At 43.1% G+C, this 22353-nt stretch overlaps 1 protein-coding gene across 1 annotated transcript in view; it reads left to right on the top strand.

Annotated features, from left to right (window-relative positions):
• RYR3 (ryanodine receptor 3) overlaps positions 1–22353 on the top strand; it is a 504411-nt gene that overhangs the window by 136861 nt on the left and 345197 nt on the right. The window lies entirely within an intron of this gene.

Raw genomic sequence — 22353 nt, 5'->3', positions numbered from 1 at the left:
CTAGCATAGAACTGGTACATCAGAGGCACTCGGTAAGTGGTGGCTTCGTTTTTCTTCTCCCCAGCAGATAGCAATGGCTCCAGGCAGTCCTGCACCCTATTCTTCTCTGCCTTCCTCCCCACCCACCTATACCTTTCAGAGTAGTAGTTCCCTGGCGCGAGCCAAGCTACTCATGCTGTTTGACAAGGTCCAAATATGGGGGACGACCCTGAAAACAGGAGACTCCACAGCTGGCTCCTGCTCTTCTCTTTCATTTTGTTTATGGCAATCTTTATAATTGTGGGAATATTTCTGGGGTTTCATGATAAAGTGACTACTCATCTTAGTTACGCCTATCTAAGCAATCATAATGAAACTAATTCCACGAAGAATTAGTTTCTATAGAACAAAATAACAAGACGGTCACGCTCTGTCTAGCACCCTTCTCTTTGCGTACTGTTTTTTAGTTTTAGCGAAAGCCAATAAGCAGAAATCAATAAAGGTCATGTGAATCATTACAAAGGAAAAATGAAAGAAGGCTATGGCTGTAATCCAGAAAATGATCTAAGGTTTGGAAAAACAAAAATATCCTAACATATAAATAAAGTTCCTCCGAGGCTGTCAGGAGGAGATGCTTGCAACCTGACCCTGTGTCTGTGTCTCCTCATTCGCCGACGCCGTCCTTTCCTACGAGAGACCCACCCCGGCTGGAGCTGGACGGCAGTTCCCATCTGCCTAGTAGACGCTCAGAGATATGAACTGAATGGAAGAGAGTGCCTACTGGCTGGGTAGTTCTGTCAGGAGTTGTCAGGTTGGGGGCTCCTGTGTGGCTCAGTCGGTTAGGCGTCTGTCTGACTGTTGATTTCGGCTCAGGTCATGATCTTGGGGCTGTGGGGTTGAGCCCTACATCAGGCTCCGTGCTCAGCACAGAGTCTGCTTGAGATTCTTTCTCTCCCTCTCCCCTCTACTCTCCTGCTTGCTCTCTCACACGCACGTGCTCTCTCTCTAAATTAATTAATTAAAACCTTAAAAAAAAAGTTGTTGGGATTGTCAGGAAAAAAGGAGCCCGAATTATAAAAACAAAAACACTAGAGAAAAATTCACTGCACATCAGATTACTTGAGGTGGACGAGTAGGTTACATTAACTCCAGGATTATGAATGCATCTGTAGCGTCTGCAGTGGCCTGCCAGGATTTGGCCAGATGGAAGAGAGTCCAGAAGGTCTAGAAGCCAGAGGTCAAGTCTGGACAGGGACTTGGGGATGACACAGCAAGGATGTTAGGACCCCATGCACATTGGGAGACTAAAACAGAAAAGCGGAGATTTGGGGTCATCAGTATTTGTTATGATTGTACTGTTTCACAGTTTATAGAATGCATCTGCACACATGATTATGTCACTTCTCACAGTAGTTTCTGACTTGGACATTATTAACTTCATCTTGTAAATAAGGCTCATAAAAGTAAGGATTTACCCAAAGCCATGCCACCAGTGAGGAATCTAATCAGCACTCAAACTGGGGACTTTGGAATCTCATTTTGGCACTGCTTCTGTGAAATTGCCCTCACAGACTTAATCAAACTGTCTAGGGCCCTGAAAGTCTGGTTGAAGGACAGGAAAGGGCCTCTCTAGCCCAGCAACCAACTAGAACTTGAGAGAGGGGCAGAACTTTGTGGGCCAGTGTATGTTTGCCCATTTCCCAGTATTAGAACTGGTTTCAAAGAATGGAAAAGATCCAACCTTTATGTGGAGTAAATAGGCAAGCTTGCTTGTGGGGTATGGGTTGGAGCAGAAGTTTAAGTGGAACAAGCTGCTTCTTGTCGTTTGGGTCAGTGTTTGTGATCACCGAGAGTGTTGACCATTCTTTTTTTTTTCTTAAGCTTTTATTTACTTATTTGAGAGAGCAAGAGAGAGGGGGAGAACAGAGAGGGAGAAGCAGGCTCCCCACTGAGCAGGGAGCCCGATATGGGTCTCGATCCCAGGACCCTGGGATCATGACCTGAGCTGAAGGCAGATACTTAACCGACTGAGCCACCCAGGCACCTGAGTGTTGACCATTCTTTGAAGGACAGAAACAAAAGACATTTTTCCTTTAATCTACACCTTCCAAAAGTAGGACTGATAGTGTGGGTTTAGATTGGTAATCTGTTGGGATTTTTTATTGTTTAGGTTTAAAGTAGCATCTCATTTGTCAAGAAAGCAACTAATATCCCCCCCCCCAATCAGATCAGCTCAGTTTCTCTTTATAAATCATGTTCTAACTTTGGAGACAATAGATCTGAGAAGATTAAACTATTCTGTTGTGATAAGGAGACATGAGCAATTGAATGTTGGTTATTCTTAAGGGGGTTCTTAAATAAAATAATGGTATTTTGTTAATTATGGTTATCTAGTGAATGTTACTGCAGTACTGTTTCAGGGGTGTTATATTTACTAATTCATTTAACCTCAAACAATGCATAAAGAAACTATTACTGTTCCCATTTCACAAGCAAAAATAAAAATTGAGGCAAGAAGGTAATAAAATTAGTCAAAGAACCACATAGCTAGATTCAGAGACAAGATTCCAACCCAGCCCATCTGATTTCAGGGCCTGGGACTCTTCACCTCTCTGCTGTAATGGATTTATATGAAAATTGAAATAGCAAAATCAATCAATGCACAAGATAGACTTTTAAAAAATCTTAATGCTTTAACTGTAATTACATAAAAACCTACAGCAATAGGTTAGTTGCCAATAGAGGTTTTATCTCTCCAGATACATAACTTGTCAGATAAAATCCCCATTATAGCAAAGCCAGTAGCACTCTGGCTCTATCTTCTTCCCCCTCTTTGAACACTCCAGTGAGGTTTGCTGCCATTGAATTTTTCTTCTTAGGGGCAATGATTTGAATTGTGGGTTATAGCTTCAAAGAGAACACAGTGAAACAACAAATTCTTTTTCTAAGCTCTAAATAAACTAAGACCTTTATTAAAACATCCATTTGTCAACTTAAATTGAAGAAATTTGAGAAGGTTAAGTGTCCTCTTAGAGCAAGATTTACAGAAAAACAAACCTTAACTACTATTTAGATGGCTTTTAGGCATTCTTTATCCATTTATCTCTGATCCTTGCCCAGATGCAGCTGATTCAAAAAGTTTTTTCCATCTTTGCTAGTGGTTACCTTAGCTATTTGGGGCTTTTATACATTGCTCCTCTAGGGCAGTCTCACCACGAAGTCTGACATTGCATGTGGTAGAAAGAGACAACATCTGCTTCCATAATTGCCTGAGTGAGAAAGTTCTCTGTAGCTAGTGCGTGTCCATAAAAAGGCTGAAATCTAAAGTGGGACATAGGAAAATTCTGTAGGTTTTATGCAAAAGACCAACTGGGATAGCATAACGAGTGACAATTTAGCTTTCCTAAAAATGTGTATCTGTATGCAGATGTTGACTATGCCATTATGCCCTAAACCCTGATGTACTTGGAAAATGAGCAGGTGCCATTGCATTGTCTTTGTGTTTCTGCAAGAGTCACAACACAGGTTTTAGTTCATGATCTTTTTAATTGGAAGAAAAAAATGAAGATGTTGTTTCTAAAGAAAGTATTAGCCTCAGAGGGGCAAACATATGGTGAACTTATGAGCAAAGGAACCCAGATTGCACAGCAAACTGTCAACACTTTGACTCAGTTGGAGAGGAACAGTGAGTCAGACGCAGCCTTCCCTTTTCACCAGGTCCTTTCTGAGGATCCACAGGTAAACGATGGACTCATTTTGAATTAGGAGTTGCTGGTTTTTTTTTTTTCAGGCTGAGACTTGGGGTTGAATTACCCCTGAAAATTGGCAAATGTATAAATCTGAGCAGTCATAGTGGGAATCTGACTTAAGGCTGGAGGACCTCCCCCTGGTCTGTTCCTTCTGTTCTTAGGTGGGGCGGGGTGGGAGTTCACTTGACCCAGTACTATGAAGATATTAAAGTACTGAAAAACATGGCTCTGACATCAAGGAGCTTCCAGTAAAGAGAAGACTTGAACACTAAGAAACAAGGAGTTAGACTGTTGCTGAGAACTCTCAAATCAAATTATCTAAAGAAGACAGCTGAGGCACTTGCTTATAAGACTTTGTTTAAGCCATCCCCGTGACTTCATTACTTATAAAGTTGGCCTCTTCTTTCCTCCTGCTTTCCCACCCATTGGCCTGGCCTAACAAAAGCTAGAAAACTGTGACTAGTGTAACACGCCAAGTTTAACTTAAGACCCTGGGCAAGCGAAGCTCAACCATCCACTCGTGACAAGTTTAACTTAAGACCCTGGGCAAGCTAAGCTCAACCATCCACTCGTGAGGCATTTACTGGGCACCTCCTCCATGCAAGGCTTTGTTCTAGGCACACAGATGAATTGGACATAGTTTTCATCTTCTGGAATCTTATAGCCAGTAGGGGGAGGCAGACAAAAGTACAGTTAGGGTACAAGCTAATGAATGCAGTGCCAGAGGGAGGCAGGGGGTAGTATGGAAGCACAGTGGGGGGCGGGGGGGGAGCTTTGCAGATGACATGACACGTATGATAAACCTTAGAAAATGAGCATGATAGAGATGGACACTCTAGGCCAAGTAGAGGCTCGGGTGAGCATAAAGCATGGCTTCTCAGCAGGTTACCTCCAGGGGACTGAAGTTCCGTGTTTGGGTATGGTTTGTGGGGGAACGGTAGGAAAGGGGGCTGTGGAGAGGAGGGCAGGAGCCAGATGAGGAGAGGGACCTTGACCTCCACAGAATCTGAAAGTTCTGGGGAAACCACGGGAGACCTTTAAGCAATGGTGTGACTAGCTCGGAAGTCTTCTGGGGCTGTCAGTCTGTCAGGAGCATGGAGGGTTGATGGGGAAGAGTGAAACAGAAGGCCAAGTGCAGTCAGGAGGCTACTGAAGTAATTCTAGGGGTGTAAACTAAGGCAAGAGCAGTGGGAATAGGAGGGGAGAAGAAAAGAAGATTCTGAGTGGATATAGAAGGGCGAGGAGCTGTGGATGGGCTCCAGGCTTCTGCCATGGGTGTGGGGGGTGTGTGGGTGAATGATGACACCCGCCTCCCATGCAGAGAGTGCAGAAGGAGCAAGGCTAGGAAAGGAGAGATAGTGAGAGGAGTTTCAGTGGGACAGGGACATCCAAATGGAGATGACTAGCAGCCTTCATTTTAACATAGGGGACCGGGCTCAGGAGAGACTGAGGAGTTTACCAGTGAAAGAAGTGCGAGTTGACACCAATGACTTAGATGTGGTCACTTGGTGAATACCTGAGCAGAGCAGAGGCTTGAGGACAGAGTCTGAGGAACTGCCAACTCACAGGGCTGAGAGGGACTGAATGACAGGTGAAAAGATGGGACCTCAGCTGGGAGCACAGTGCCTTAGAAGCCAAAAGAGAAGATCATTTCCAGAAAACATGAGGAGATTCGCAGTATCCATTGCCACACAGAGAGGTCAAGAAAGACAGGGTCAGAAAATGTTCCCCAGATATGACGAATAGGAGGATGCTGGTGACCTAAAGTGAAAGCAGTTGGCTGCAGGAGCAGAGATAATATCACACCTCATTGATCAAATGGACGAGCTCTTGTCACATTGTCATAGGGACAGACCCCAAGATTCCTGGATATTGGTTCTAGAGAAAAGTAATAGGCAAAGCTATTTACCTTGTTAAAGAGCAGCAGAAATATTTTACTGCCTGTTTATTTGCACATAATGCCATGCTAAACAGAGTAGAGGGAAAATTAAACACAGTTTATGCATTCATGGAGCTCAAGCTCTTTAGTGCACAAGTACTGAGACTCTAACATTGGGTAAATTGACCAAAAATAATCTTTTTTTAAATGGCTATTTCCATCAAGTGTTCTTACAGAATTCTAATCACAAGATACTTTCAGCAACCCAGAGGAGATAGTTCTGTGTTCTGTTTGTAAAGAAGCTGTAATCCAATATTGATAATTTATGGTGGTGGTTAACCCTTGCTTCTTGTAAGTTCTTTTCTCATAGCTCATTTCAATCTCTGCTATATTTTTGGGGCTAACCTGTCTCATTCTGACCTCAGTGGGTAACAGATGGTTGCCATCTTCCATATATCAGTCCTTCTCATATTTGCAGATGAATAATACATTTCCTTTCTGCTTGGAATTCCCCAGGCTACATAAACCTGATAAGGCCTAAAGAATTGGTCTTATGGAATATAAGAGGATTACCTTGTTATTGAACAGACTGTTGGTAGGCAGAGAGGCAAGCACGTGACAGAGGAGATTTTTAATCAGAAAGGGAAGCATGCAAAATAGTATTACACTTTTTAGTTGGTTTTCATGGTATTTTTCTGTGCTTTGCATGTGAATTTCTACCCTGACAAAGAGAGAGGTTTGAACTTCTGTCTTGCTGTTTGTGTGGATGAATTCCCAAGAGGTTTGGATTCAATGACTCCTCAGGTGCTTGTCCTCTAAAATTCCTGTGATCCTGTGTAGACCATTTTTCCTTCCCTTATCTTGGTTTAGAGATATATTTACATAGGAGAACCTGATTATGGCAGTGCAGGAAGATTGAGATCATGAACACTTGCTTAGTATTTTGCTGGTAGAGATGGATACTGCTTTTGACTGTAGCTGGTATGATCTTCTCTGTATGAGTTTTTTTGGGGGGGGTTGGTTTTGGTTTTTGTTTTTGAGAAAGCACGTTTGAGTGAGGTGGAGGGGTGCAGAGGGGGAGGGAGAACCCTAAGCAGGCTCCACACCCAGCGCAGGGCCCGTGGGGCTCGATCTCATGACCCTGAAATCATGACCTGAGCCGAAATCAAGAGTCGGATGCTTAACCAACTGAGCCACCCAGGCGCCCCTGCTCTGTACAGTTTCAGTCAAGGCTGACTCAAATCATCAGAGCCACAATTAGTTGCACCTGTAGGATAAAATAGAGGTCTTTCTGTATCCTTGATCTGCTTTATACAAAAGGAACAGATATTGATGCTTAATTCTAAGTTGACTTAGGGTTAACAATCTAAAGTGATAAAAGGAAAGCTCTCAATCCCTGAAACCATAAATGTTGCATAGTGATTCAGGTTTTGCTTGTGTTCAACACACAGAGAGCTACCTACAGATGAGCTGTGATTTCAAAATTTTATTTGGAATACATTTACTTGAAGTCACGTGAATTATTGAACGTTGTGGGATACCAACCATACATATTCCGCCACATTTTGGAAAGAAGACTAAAATTGCTTTCCCTGTTTCCAGGTAGAAAATATGTGCCAAAGATAAAGTCAGATGGATACATATTAACTTCGGGACATTGTTTAGGTATTCTGACTCCTGCCACTGAGATGGAAATGTGCTGTTACAGAGATGGAGACTTGATTCTCCACCAGGATCTGCCACTCCACAACTATGAGCCGTTCCTTTGTACATTTTGAGACCTCTTGTTCTTGGCTGTAAAGCACTTCAGTCAGTTTCTTTAGGGAATATGAGAAGTGTTACTCATTCAAAATAGTTTTATGTGCTTTCCTCTGATGTTACCAGAAAGTCATTCACCCTTGTCATGAGAAGGGTTTGAGAGTGGGGAAAGGAAGGGAAGGACCCACAAATACCTATAACATAGAGAGTGCCAAGTAGATTGAAAATATTCAATAACTACTTGCTAGTTTGTTGGCTAGTTTTCCATTTTAAACTTCTCAGATTCCCTAGTTTTGGAGAAGTGAGATATTTTTTTCCTGGTGATTCTCTTGTAACTGACAGATTGTCTTAATCCTTGTACTCAAAGGAAGAACTCCCATGAGGCAGTATTATTAATGCTTAGAGAAAAAAGGAATCCTGCCATGTGCTAGAGGAATACACCTAATGGGGGGCCCAGAGATGGTAGGTAGCCTTTGGTGATTGGAGGGTCTTGAATTGACAGTGACCTAGCCTTTGGATCCTTGATTAAAAGAAGATGAGAACCCCAATACCTGATCTTTCCCCCACTTACTTTCCTTCTGTCATATCCCAAACTCACTTATTTTCTCTTGTGATTCCATCCGTGTGTCAGAGTATCTGCCAGCCTCCTCTGACTCCCCCTTGCTATCTGCTCTGCCCAGAGTCTGTGGATCTGTTCTCCACCCTCAGTGTGCATCAGTCACATGGAGAGACCTTCGGTACCTGCCCCCAGCACCCTTCCCTGGAGCTTCCCAACATTTGGGACCGGGTGGGACTCAGGCATCAGTATATTTTAAAAGGGCTCCAGATGATTCTCATGTCCCATGTGGATGAGCCCCACTGCTTTACAGCAGAGTCAGATTTTTTTTTCCTGCAGATGACTCAAAATGAGAGAAATCCAGGAAAAAACATAACATAGAAATGAGTTAGTCATTTCCTCTTCTTTCTCACCAAGTCAAGCAGAACTTTGGGTCTTGGAGATCTGGGGCTTCCTTTTGCCCTGAGGTGATCTGAGACTTATTTTCCAAACTCGTAGAAGTGAAAATCTGGGTGGTCCTAGTGGGGGTTGGGCCCTGAGGCTCGGACAGGGTGAGGCTGAGAGACCAAACCTAGGAAAGTCTCACTTTGGAGGCTGCAGGGAAGGGCGTGGGAGGGGGCTTCATAGGTAGCAGAGACCTGCAACCCTGCCCATTTACTCTTACCCAGGAGATGGTAGGGTGATGAGGGTCAAGATACTAGACCTGAAGCACTAAGACTTTGGGGACCCACAGTCTCTTTGGCTAAGAAGTGTGAAAAGTAGCAGATAGGGCGCCTGGGTGGCTCAGTTGGTTAAGCGACTGCCTTCAGCTCAGGTCATGATCCTGGAGTCCCAGGATCGAGTCCCGCATCGGGCTCCCTGCTCAGCAGGGAGTCTGCTTCTCCCTCTGACCCTCCCCCTCTCATGCTCTCTCTCTCTCTCATTCTCTCTCTCAAATAAATAAATAAAATCTTTAAAAAAAAAGGAAAAAAAAAAAAGTAGCAGATAGCTGCCATCAAATGGACCACACAGGCTTGGAGAATGAGCATGTTGGCAGTCGTCTTGATGGGCTGAAAACCAGCTGCTTTACTCCAAATTTTATGGACTATATAAATCTCCTTGGATTATTATACAGACCTGAGAAGGGGAAAACTTGTTTAAAGAGGATTGAGATTGAAATTATTGCGAGTAAGGATTCAGAGCCAGACATTACTGTATTTAGGGGGGGAAATAAAGCCAATATGGAATTTTTTTTTTATCTGAGGGATATGGAATAAATTCTAGTCTCTGTAACAGAAGGAATCAAGCAATCAGTCTCAAATAAATTGAATAACCCCATCCGTATGCTTTTCATTTTATTGGGTTTTCATTAGATTTTGGTTTGGCTGAGAACTCTGAGGACTTTTGCTGCAGGACGACACTGTGTTTTCTAAGCCTGTTCATAGGACATAGTAGACTCGAGAATTTTTAAGGCAGGGCTTAGGGGCAGCAGTGTGGCAATGTTTGGGGGTGCAGTGGGGGTGAGAGTTAGTGCATGGTGGACGGAGAGAGTGGCCTTGAGGCTTGAAGTCGTGTGTTCACTTGACATAAGATCCAGAAACAGTTGGTTATTTGTATTTTATTTAAGAAAGCAAACTGTTCCTTCAATTAAAGCCTTCCAGCTATAATACCCACCCCCCAACCCGATAAGGTGAGAAATTGAAGAAGCAGCAGCAGTAAGCAGGAATGGTATCAATTATTAAGCTACTGAAATGCTCTCTTCACAAAGGAGCTTTGGTACAGTGAGAAGAACTTGGGTTTTGGAGACCTACAGAACTGGATTTAAATCCCCACTTACTGGCTTTGATGCATTTTTGTATTCCTGGGACCTAGCAATGCATGGCATGTATAATAGGCCATAACAATGAATAGTTCATAAATGAGTGAATAATGGATGAACAAAAGGAATAGCCACCTGATTCGGAGCAGTCACGTAACACATCTGGGCTGCTTGCATATCTTGGCTATTGAAAATAATGCTGCAGTACACACAAGGAGGCATATACTTTTCAAAGTTAGTGTTTTGTCTTTTTTGGGTAAACACCCAGTAGTGGAATTACTGGGTCATAAGGTAGCTCTATTTTTAATTTTTTGAGGAGCCTCCATACTGTTTTTCACAGTGGTTGTACCAATTTACATTCCCACCAACAGGGCACGAGGGTTCCTTTTTCCTCCACATCCTCACCAACACTTGTTATTTCTTGTCTTTCTCGTTCCAGTCATTCTGACAGGTGTGAGGTGATCTCTCATCAGGGTTTTGATTTGCATTTCCCTGGTGATGAGTGCTGTTTAGCATCCTTTCATGTGTCTGTTGGCCATCTGGATGTCTTTGGAAAAACGTCTGTTCAGGTTATCTGCCTATTTTTTAATTTGATTACTTGCTTTTTTGGTGTTAAGTTGTATCAGTTCTTTACCTACTTTGGATATTAACCTTTTAACGGCTATATCATTCACAAATATCTTCTCCCACTCAGTAGGTTGCCTTTTTAGTTTGTTGATGGCTTTCTTTGCTGTGCAAAAGATTTTATTTTGGTGTAGTCCCAATGGTTTATTTTTGCCTTTGTTTCCCTTGCCTCTAGAGACATATCTAGAAAAATGTTGCTAATAAGGCTGATGTAAAAAAAAATTACTGCCTCTGTTTTCCTTTTTTTCTTTTTTTTCCTTTTTTTTTAAGATTTTTACTTATCCACTTGACAGAGAGAGAGCACAAGCAGGGAGTGGGAGAAGGAAGGAGAAGCAGGCTCCCCGCTGAGCAGAGAGCCCGATGAGGGGCTCCATCCCAGGACCCTGGGATCATGACCTGAGCCAAAGGCAGCCACTTAATGACTGAGCCACCCAGGCACCCCTGCTGCCTATGTTTTCTACCAGTTTTGTGGTTTCAGCTCTCACATTTAGGTCTTTAATCCACTTTGAGTTTATTTTTGTATATGATGTAAGAAAATGGTCCAGTTTTCATTCTTTTGCATGTAGCTGTCCAGTTTTCCCAGCATCATTTATGGAAAAGACTGTCTTTTCCCCATTGTGTATTCTTGCCTTTTTGACATAGATTAACTGACCATATAAGTGTGGGTATATTTCTGATGGTATCTGGTTTTGAATCCTGTCAGGTACTCTTGGTCTACAGCTGCTTTTTTTTTTTTTTTGGATTTTATTTATTTGAGAGCACATGTGTGCTGGGGGAAGGGCAGAGGGAGGTGAAATCCCAAGCAGACTCTGCACTAAGCATGGAGCTAGATGCCTGGTTCAGTCCAACCACCCCAAGATCATGACCCCAGCCGAAACAGAGAGTCAGATGCCCAACCATCTGAGCCACCCAGGTGCCCCTGGTCTACAGCTTTTTACTCAGATTTGACCCAATATTTTGATCCACCATTTGTCCTAACCTTCATTATTTTCATTCAACAAATTAGTGAGACATGTTTGCTCCATATGGTAGGTACTAGGGATATAACACAAACAAGATGGAGATGAGCAGGATGTAGTTCTTGCTCTCTGAGCAGAAAAGTTCTGGTAAGAGGGATTTAGATAAGAAATCCAAGAGTTACAATGCAGAAAAAGTAAAGTTTTCTCATAGAAACATACACAGAAGCTAATCCTGGGACAGAAAATGTGTCAGGAAAGAAAGAGAAGTAGTTCAAACATCCCTGGATTCTTGTCTCTGTCTCACTCAGATCCTTCTGGTCCTGGATTATATCCTTTCTAAAATAATGTCACCCAAAATCCATTAGAGTCCATGTATACTATAAGATAGTCATCCACTTAGAATGGGAATTCCAGGAGGGCAGATGCATCCCCTGTCTTGTTCACCGCTGTACCCCAGGCTATGAAACAGAGTCTAGTGCACCAGTAGGCACACAAATATTTCTTGAATGAATATATGACTTAATTCTTCATGGAGCTGGAAGAAATGGATGGGTTCACTTTTTCTTTCTTTCTGTTTTGTCCCTTCCTTCCTTCCTTCCTTCCTTCCTTCCTTCCTTCCTTCCTTCCTTCCTTAACTAGTCCTGGATAGTTCATAGGGCTTTATGCACAATTAAATTATGAAAACACTTCTTTTGCTTTTAAGTGACCCATTTTCAAAGACTTATTTATCTAAATGTCAGCCCATAAATCTCATTATAATCTACTAACTTCGTCAAGCATCCTTTCTGAAAAAGGCACAGTGTTCCCTAGCTATTAGATTTTGTATGGAAATTTGCTACCTGCTTTGTTGTTGCTCTCGGGTTTTACAACAACTGTCAGTAAATTGGATTGATTATGCACACACACAGAGTATTTGGTTGTGTCCTTCATCTTGGTATTTTACTTTCGTTTACTTTTTCTACAAATCTTAAAGAGGAAGATTCCAGAAAGTACCCTGTCTGAGGCACTCTGTTATGCTAGTAGAAGGAATCTCAATACTTAGTTTATTCTCAAGAAACAAAAGCGGTGGTACTATGGCCCACTCCCCTCCTTGGAGGTCCTATTAGAACATCTGCCTACAAGTGGGTGGGCTGTCATGGGTGAATTGCAAGGCCCAGGGAAGGTGTTATACCTCACTTCAGAGGCCAAAGATCCCAGAATCAATGATAAAAGCAAAGGAAACCAAAGGGGTAAGTGCATACACTGGGGGATGGTCACTCACCTGGTGTGTTCTCATTGGGTGAGAGAGAAGTATTCAAAATACCAACATTACAAACCAAATTTTATAGAAAACCTTCCTGTGGAGCCAGAGATTCCCTTGGTACCAACTAGATCATTATTTTTCTGTCCTATGAGGATAGGAAAAATTTTAGTAATTGACCATTATTTCTAGAAGAATGTGTCACAGGTCACTGCATTCTTCCATGTCTAATAGCAGCATGATCTGTCTGAGCGGGAATTAAATGCATGTGTAAACCCTCGTGCCCACTTGTCCCCCTAATCAATGTAGGGAAAGGCTTTCCCCTTTGCCCTCTTCTCTGCAAGTTCCAAAGGGACCAAGCCGTGGGTGACGCTGAACGGTTTTTATAATCATGTCCCCAACTCTGCCTTCTCAGCAATGAAGAAAGTTACGAAGAGGAAGCAGAACACACCTTCCAGTTGCTGGAGCAGAAGGGGCCCTGGATACTGTAGGCGCCTCTTCTGCTGGTCTGTCCCCAACATAAGCAAGCAGTTCCAGCAGAGTCTGAGGACTGTTTGGTCACTTCCCGTAAAGCAATAGAAGAGTGTGATGAATTCATAAGTTTTGGGGGCGCTGTATTTAATAGGAAATAACATGACTGGTCTGTCATCCAGTGATCATTGGAGTGCATACCACGTACCCGGTACTACTTCAGGCACTGGAGATGCAATGTTGAGAAACACCGTATCTAGGAGAGCTACATTTTAACAAAGAAGGAGAGAACTAAGAAATACATGTTCTTAGGTGATAAGTGCTAGTTAGAAAAGAAAGCCGATTAAGCAAAATGGGCAGCACAGAGTGAGGATGAGATTGTAATTATATATTGGGTAATCAGGAAAGGCCCCTCTGCTGAGGGGACATGGAGCAGACACCTAAAGGAAGTGAAGGTGGGAGCCGTGCAGGAATCTGTGGGGAGAGCATTCTGGGCAAAGGGAACAGTGAGCACAAAGGTTGAGGGAGGGTCTCGCTTCAAAAACTGGGGCTCTTAGGAGGAGACCAGCATGGCTGAAACTGAGTAAGCAAGAGGGTGATGGAAGAGCGGTTGTTCGGAGGTGGGCCTAATTTTGGACCTCACAGGCCACAGTAAGAATTCTGCCTTTTTTCTGAGTGAGACAGAGAGCCCCTGGAGGGTTTTGAAGAGTGGGATGACCTAGCTCAGGTTTTAAAAGTCTCTATGGGGAGAGAGAAGAGGTGGAGAGAAGAGGTAGGAGTGGGAAACCTACCAAGAGCTGACACCCGAGCCACATGGTGCAGGCGGCTGCACGATGGGCCAGCTGGATCCATTCTGAAGGCTGGATGGGTAGGATTTGTTGCTGGTGTGGATGTGAGGTGAGAGAAAGAAAGGAATCAATAGAACGCCAGTTTTTATTTTAATTAATTAATTAATTTATTGCCTGAGACCCTAAAGAAGGGGTTGCTATGTCCTGAGACAGAGAAGTCTCTGGGAAGATTCTCGGGAGAGACCTTTAGGAGTTGGATTTTGGAGATACTAAGCAGCTGGAGATAAAAGCTGGAGTTCAGGGAAGAAGCCTAAGCTGGTGATACAAACATGAGAGCCATTCATGTACACGTAGTTTGGTTTTTGTTGTTTTTTTTATGTTAGTCACCATATATTACATCATTAGTTTTTGATGTGGTGTTCCAGGATTCATTGTTTGTGTATAACACCCAGTGCTCCATGCAGTACGTGCCCTCCTTAATACCCGTCACTGGGCTAACCCATCCCCCACCCCCTCCCCTCTAGAACCCTCAGTTTCTCGGAGTCCATAGTCTCTCATGGTTCATCTCTCCCTCCGATTTCTACCCCCTTCATTTTTCCCTTTCTTCTCCTAATGTCCTCCATGCTATTCCTTATGTTTCACAAATAAGTGAAACCATATAATAATTGGCTTTCCCTGCTTGACTAATTTCACTTAGCATAATCTGCTCCAGTCTCATCCATGTTGATGCAAAAGTTGAATATTCATTTTTCATTCACTTTCTGATGGCTGAGTAATATTCCATTGTATATATGGACCACATCTTTATCCATTCGTCTGTTGAAGGGTGTCTCAGCTCTTGCCACAGTTTGGGTATTGTGGACATTGCTGCTATAAACATTGGGGTGCAGGTGCACCTTCAAATTTGTATATTTGGGGTAAATACCCAGGAGTGCAATTGCTGGGTCATAGGGTAGCTCTATTTTTAATTTTTTGAGGAACCTCCACACTGTTTTCCAAAGTGGCTGTACCAACTTGCATTCCCACCAACGGTGTAAGAGGGTTCCCCTTTCTCCACAACCTCTCCAACATTTGTTGTTTCTTGCCTTGTCAATTTTGGCCATTCTCACTGGTGTAAGGTGGTATCTCGATGTGGTTTTGATTTGAATTTCCCTGATGGCTAATGATGATGAACATTTTTTCATGTGTATGTACATGTAGTTTTTTAAAGCCATGAAAGCAAATGAGATAAGGAAGGGAGTGCCGGTAAAGGAAAGAACTCAAAGGAACAGTCTGGGAGCGCTCTAGGGAGCAGCAGAGAGGGGAAGGGGAAGGAATGGCAGCCAAGGTGACTGAGAAGCATCTGCTAGTGAATAGAGGGGAAAGCCAAAAGAAAGTCTACCCTATGAGCCAAATGATGAAAGTTTTCAAAGAGGGAAGGGATTATAAACTATATCAACTTTGTCGCTTGGGATCTCGAAATTTCCATTTTACTGTGTTTTGCAACTATCAGTGAGTAGTAAGGAATAAGAGATGGGAACCATCCCTCATTTTTGAGAGATTAGAAAAACAATGAAGAGTTCCAAAGGTGTAATCATACTACATCAAAAACAGACAACAGCAAGAGAAAACTCGTAGAAAGGTTGTCTCTAGGGACAAAATAAAACGTCAGCTTCTGCGAGTTGGACATTGGACTAGCTAGCCTCCTCCCTCAGCTTATAACCTTTAGCTTCAATAATTTTTAAATGAGATTAAAAATATTTGTATGTCTCATGGGGCTGTTGTGGAAGCAGGGTATCCTAGCTCCTTCTATATAATCCCCACTATTTCCATGTTGGCATTCCAGACCCTACAAGTAAGAAAATGAAGATTTTTGTATGCAATTTTTATGCATAAGCATTTTTGTTACTAGCTGTTTTCAAAGTATACGATTTGTTCACTAATCTCACAAATATTTTTACTCAGTGCCAGGCACTATGCAGAGCATTGAGGGTTCACAGGGAAATGAGAGGCCTCTGCCTCCAAGGAGCTTAGAATCTAAGGAAGCAAATAGTCAGAATGGTTGATATTTAGAACATACAGTAGACCACCAGTACCATTAATCCTTGTGAAATAATTGAGGGGTAGTCTCATCGTCTTAAGAGCCCACTGATTTTTCGCTTGAGAGATGCTTTGGGGTAAAGGCTGACAATGAGCGCTCTCACCCATGTCCGCATATATTAAGCAGATAGCTCTAACTGTATCAGTTTCCTAACATAGTGTCTGATGTTCAAGATGAGTGGCTGGGACACATCTTCCTTTTTAGAGCAATAAATTGTTATGGATCTTCCTCCGCAGTAATGCCTGCACTTAAATGTGGACAATGAAATCTGCTGGACTGCACTCTGTCCCACGCGCTCCCTGCTCACGAGCTTCTTGGTACCGGTGATGTGCAGATCTAACTATAGGGCTGTCATCAGCTGCCTAATGATCTACCTTAAATAGGACTGTCAGCCATTTTGTTTTGTCCCAAAGGGTTCTTTGCAAATGATCCACGGAGAAGAGGGGGAGCCAAGGTGCCCCCAGCCATCAACACAGAGCTCCAAACATGGTGGTTGTGACCCTTGGGCTGGGAGCCAGGGTATAAAAGAGAAGCAGGAGGCATAGAATAGGCAAGCTCCATTCATTTTTAAGTTCAAGGTCTTTCAGCTGGAGGAGTATAGAAAGAACTTTACTTTGTCAGAGATGACCTATGATAATATGAAATCTAAGCCAAGAGAGTCAAAGGCTATATATCCTTGTTCAGGGACAATCACTCAACACCAACACAGGCTGAATCTTTGACAAGAATAGCTGGCGCTTATGAACCACATAGCTTGGAGGGATGCTGACAGATGATATACCTTGGATTGTAATCATTCCTCCCCCTCTCTTACAAGTTTGGGGATGATGTACACCCCTTCCAGTGTTACAGTCATTGGGCGCAGAAAAATTTTGTTTATTATTTGATTTTTAGCTCTCTGGTTGTTCTCTCTGGCATTGTGCTCTGTGATTTGGTTACTTTTCAATGTTGTATGGCCATGTGAGGGGGCTGGGAGTTATCTATTTTTATCAACACTATCACTGTGGGTCTTAAAGTTAGGGAGATGTGAATTCAGACCTATTACTAAGGTCAGTCTCTCAGAAGACTCTTGGGCATCATGGTGAATAGGACAGGCTCCTGATTCAGAGAGTCCCAAGGTTCAAGATCAGAATCTATTATATAATTTATATGCTGTGTGGTGCTAGGCAAATTAACCTCTCTGTGCTTCAACCTCTTTATCTACAAATCGAAAGGATATTAGTATCTACCTTACAGGGAGGTTGTAAGGACAAAACTGAGATGCTGTGATATGGTGGCACATATGACTGTTCATTAAATAGTCCCTGATTAAAGTTGCCTGCTTCCTCTGATCCTTGGTATCCTCATTCTTAAAATGATTGTGTTGTTAATGTTAAATAATCTAGGGGGAAATCTCAGCAGTGTGGTGTGGAATGAATAGTTGATATTATTATCAATAATAATAAATAAAGTAACAAAACAAAAACATCTGAAATAGGCTTCAAAGCCTCATTATTATTGCTTATTCTCTACTTTTTTATGTCAACATCTGTTCTCATGAGATTATTCAGTTCTGACTCATCAGTGAAAAGTGACCTTTTATGCAGTAATTATTATTACATGGGTGAGAGTAGACCAATCTCTTTTTAAAATCTGATTCCATATCTCCATCAGCCAACATGCTTTTACCAAACACATTATGTTTCTAGCTTGGGTGGGGAAGTAGTTTCCTGCACTGAGTTTGTAATTAACTAGGGTTACAAGGTAAAAAAACACGCATTCAATAAATTATAACCGGGTGTATATTGTGCATAAGGCACTATGTTAGTGAGTATACTGATAGGTATAAACATGAACCAGGTGTGGATCCTGCCTTCAAGGGATGCAAAGACAGCTGAGAGGGCTGGGAGAGAGAGCATGAATGCAGACTGCCTGGATTGGGTACCAGACTCTCCCCCTCTCCACTGTGAGACTGTAGGCAAGTTACTGAACTGCTCTGTGCAGGGGCTCCTCCTTTGTCAAGTGCAGGTGACGGTAGTACTGATACCATAGCGTTGGGGTGAAACTTAGCTGGGTTATTCTATGTAAAGCACAGTGTCTGTCCTGTAGTCTGAGATCAATAAATGTTAACCATTTCAAAATACATAGTTGGGATAAGGCATACATAGGGATAAGGCTGCATATAAACAAACATAATGTAAGAGTACGGTGATACTGCTATGGAAATTTGGATAGAGGAGAGATTACGTAGGCTTCATAAAGGAATGTGGTATTTGAGCTAAGCTTGGGAGGATAGATAATATATACACATGGAAAAACAAGGCAAATCAGGGCAGCTTTAGAATCAGATAGTATGAGTAAGAGCATGAAGGGGTGGACAAGGCAAAGGAACTCTACAGGGAAGAAGTTGAGAAAAAAAGAAAGTGAAGGTCTTCATATGCTGGTTCAAGGCATTTGTATTTGCTATGTGGACAGTGGAGAGAGGGTCGTTATGGCTTTTCAACAGAAAAACGGTGAGGTCAGAGCTGTGCCTCTGGTAACAGACCAGAGGAAGAAAGCTCTGAGTGTCTTAATAGCTTGTCTTGGTCCCTAGACCTCCAGTCTGTCCTTTCTCTGGCCCATTTACTGTAGGACCAGAAGGAGGGAAGACTCAGACAGGAGATGATGATGTTTGGGCCTGGGTTGCCGAGAGGTTGGATGTGTCACTACCAAACATGGAGAACATAAAAGGATGAGTAGACTGAAAATTGCCTTTGGGTGCATTGGGACATGTTGGTTTGCAGCGTTGATAAGTATATGGATAAATTCAGGAATGAGTGGAGGTTTGGAACCTTAGAGTACCGCCAGGTTGGAGGTAGAGATGGTCCAGCAACTCCTCCAAATAAAACTGGAAGCCTGAAGAATGGATGAGATTGCTAAAGGAAGCTGACAAGACCACCCTTGGCCAATCCCTGTATGTAGGGATAGCAAGAGAAATTGAACATGGAAAGGATCCATCAGACAGGCAGGAGAACAAGGAGAACAGAGGGTTGAGTAAAGGGACAGAAGAGTTTCAAGGAGTGTTTTAGGGATGCTAGACAAGACTGACTTGGGAGATGGGAAGGTAGTAGGAATGGAAGAGAGATGAGGCTAGAGGCAGAGGGGAGAACTCACTTCCAGGGGAGTGGGCAGAGACCTTTTGATGTATTAGGTAGAAATCAGGAAATGCTTACATGATCTTTGGTATTATTTCCTAGGAACTTAAGACATGTGTACCCCTCATCCTTAAGGACAGAGACTAGGTCTAAAAAGTCTTGTTACTGATTATTATGCCTTCTGACCTAGCACTTTCTTCCTCTTTATTTTGTCTTTTTGTCTTATTGTTGGGGGGAAGTGGTGATTTGATATAGACTGAGTTGGATCTGGTGTGAGTCCTACAAAAAGGGGAAGGTTTTGTGGTCTTGTTCCAGTGAAACCAGAGTTCAGACAAGGTGAAAACATATTATTAAAAAAATCCCATAAGTTGATAGAACAAAATCTCAGAGTTGTGTTACTTTCTCTATCAAAAAATCCTTTTCCTTCCTGGCATAGAGGAAGAGAGGGAAGTGCCCTCTGGGAACTGGAAATCCTGGTGAAAGAGCGCAAGAACTATAAGAGAATAAGAGAGCAAGAAAGGGAAGATTGGGTTCATAGAGCAAGATAGTCTGGCTCTGAGTAGGATAGTCTAGTTCTGGATTTAGAATAGGAATCGTCTAGGTTTTGCCAAAGAATGTTCGCCATAGTGTGTTACTAAAATTGTGGAATACTTAGGACGGGGTGTTCATTTTGAAGAGATTGTCCACATGAACCTTGAAGTTAGGTGAGATCATGGCTCAAGTGGCGGGGACAAAGGCTATGACCTGGCCTTTTGGCCGTCAGCTCCAATACTCCTGTATTAATAGATTTTGTGTTATAAAACCTGCGGTGCTCTGAAGTCTCCTGGCAGAAGGCTTTGTCATTGGATGGTAGTCAATAAATGTGTGTTGAATTCACACAAAAATGATCAAATTTTCTGATTGTAATTAAGAGATCAATGAGGGCGCCTGGGTGGCTCAGTCGGTTAAGCATCTACCTTCGGCTCAGGTCATGATCCAGTCCTGGGATTGAATCCTGCGTCGGGCTCCCTGCTCAACGGGGTGTCTGCTTCTCCCTCCCTCTCTCTCTTTCTCTCTCTCTCTCTCAAATGAATAAATTAAATTAAATCTTTAAAAAAAAAAAGAGAGAGAGAGAGAGAGAGATAAATGGTGGGAGAATTAACTAGGATGTTGATAGTTTGCCCAAGAAGATGCAGAGATTGGGTATCACATACCTGAAAATAGAAGAGCTTTGCACCTGAGTAGGAAGGTGATCCAAATTTGGCATCGAGGGATGGGAGGAGTGCTCGAGCTTCTGGGGAGGGGAATTACAAAATGTGGAAGAACCTGCAGCCTCCAATTACAGGGAGTTCCTTGGAAATGGTATCCCCTGGAATACCCAGATTTGATTTAAAGCAAAGGGAGAGAGGGAACAGGGGAAGAAAATGTACATCAGCACAGGAACGAGTGAGTGAGGGAGGGCTGGTAACCGGAGGGGCTTGTGTTCTGTGTTTAACCAGGGAATGAGAGAAGTGATGAGATGGGTTGACTTGACTTGTGGTTCCGCATGGAACTTTGGTGCAAAGATTATAGCGTCAAGTACTCGAAGGCTCGAGATGTCCATCGTTGAAGGTTTACAGAGGTGGTCGGTGTGAAGACAGGCATGGACTGCCGCTTCAGGCTGTAGCCAGGTCAGCATGGAGCATCCGGTGTCAGCCAGCATGGAGAAAAAAGTGACAGCGTTTGGAGAGCAGGAAACTTGGCGCAGAGTCCCACGCCCATCTGTCTGTCACCCAGAGGGCGGACCTAGGGAAGTTTGTATGCTGGACTGTTCTTCAGCAGACAGCTGTTGAGCCAGGGCGGGTCCCTTTATCACATTAGCTGATGGGCAGCCTAGGTTAGGAAGATGGGAATTATAGGACAGGTTAAGTTTCAGAAGACAGAGATGCGGGGCGCCTGCGTGGCTCAGTCATTAAGCATCTGCCTTTGGTTCAGGCCATGATCCCAGGGTCCTGGGATTGAGCCCCGCATCGGGCCCCCTGCTCAGCGGGGAGCCTGCTTCTCCCTCTCCCGCTCCCCCTGCTTGTGTTGTCTCTGTCTGTTAAATAAATAAATAAAATCTTTTTTTTTTTTTTTTTTTTTAAAAAGAGGCAGCCGGTGCAAGGTCAAGCCAAGGTGGTGTGGGCACCTTAGAGTGGAACGGGCATGGGAAATGAAGTCATGGAAACAGGTGTCTTCAGCTCAAGCTGAGGAGAAAATTTTGGCGACTCTCACCCGTTCCTGAAAAGTCTGGTCCGTAACACACTCCTGTGATTTCCAAATGCCTGTTTTTTGTTTTTTTGTGTGTGTTTTCTTTTTTTGCTGGTGAGTTGTGCGTAGGTGGGAGATACTTAAATATTCCTCAGTAGGGGGTCCTCTTGACATTTTGGACAGAAAAATTATGTGTTTGGAGAACTGCCTCTTGCAGTACAGACCCCTTAACTCCCGTGACCCATTGGGCAATGCACATAGCGCCCCTCGGTCATTTTGACAACTGAGAGGAATCCCTTGCTGCCTGTGCCCTTTGGGAGGATGTGATTCCTCTGGTCACCACAATAGCTAGGGGAGACTCCACCTGGGGGAAAACTTCATTGTCTTCAGAGATTTCACTGAATCCGCATTTTGAGAGTGTAGTGCTATTCTGGAGTTTTATTCCATCTCAACTCAAATAAAGACCATGAATTCTGACTTCACTATAAGCAGAGGCTTTTGACTTATTACTGACTCAATTTAATGATGAACAGGGACATTTCCGTGCCAGTAAGAGTGTGGAGCTTTTTTTTTTTCTCTCTCCTCAATCTTCTTTTCGTATGTCTGTGATTTGTGGCTTCTCACATTTTCCTATAGCCCCAGCCCAATCTCTGGGTACCAGCAGACATCTTTTTGGGGGATCTCTTACTATTGAATCTCTTTATCTTCCCATCAGGTGGAAGGATTTTATTTTTTCCATGTGACTAGGCACATGGCGGACACCTTTCAAGAAAAACCATTTCTGTTTAGTCCACCTGTCCAATATTCTGGGACAAACACTAACACCAGGGGGCATGGGGATGAGGCAGGACAACAGGAGAGCCTTTCCTAAGGAGGAAGTTCCAACTGGCCCTCCTCTTGTTACTCCTTTAACTCAACCACACCTGCAGATGTTTTTGATGTTGGAAACCCAAAGTAAAGTTAAGTGGTGGGGAGAGTGGGGGCACAGATGGACAGACTGGAGGAATGATAAGGAAAATTGTTTCCTCTCAGCCTCAGGCAGGGTTGTGCAAGAGATGAGCATGTTAGTTAAATAGAGGTTGGCCTCGTTTCTGGACCATCAACAAGAGGAATGTTTTTCAAACAAGGTCTCTGAAATTTCAGGAGGGTTG

This window comes from Phoca vitulina, unplaced genomic scaffold (assembly GCF_004348235.1).
Source record: "Phoca vitulina isolate PV1807 unplaced genomic scaffold, GSC_HSeal_1.0 scaffold20, whole genome shotgun sequence".
NCBI classification, from domain to species: Eukaryota; Metazoa; Chordata; class Mammalia; order Carnivora; family Phocidae; genus Phoca; species Phoca vitulina.
The sequence above is the reverse complement of the archived record's forward strand: the minus strand, read 5'-3'. Positions and strand labels throughout refer to the sequence as shown.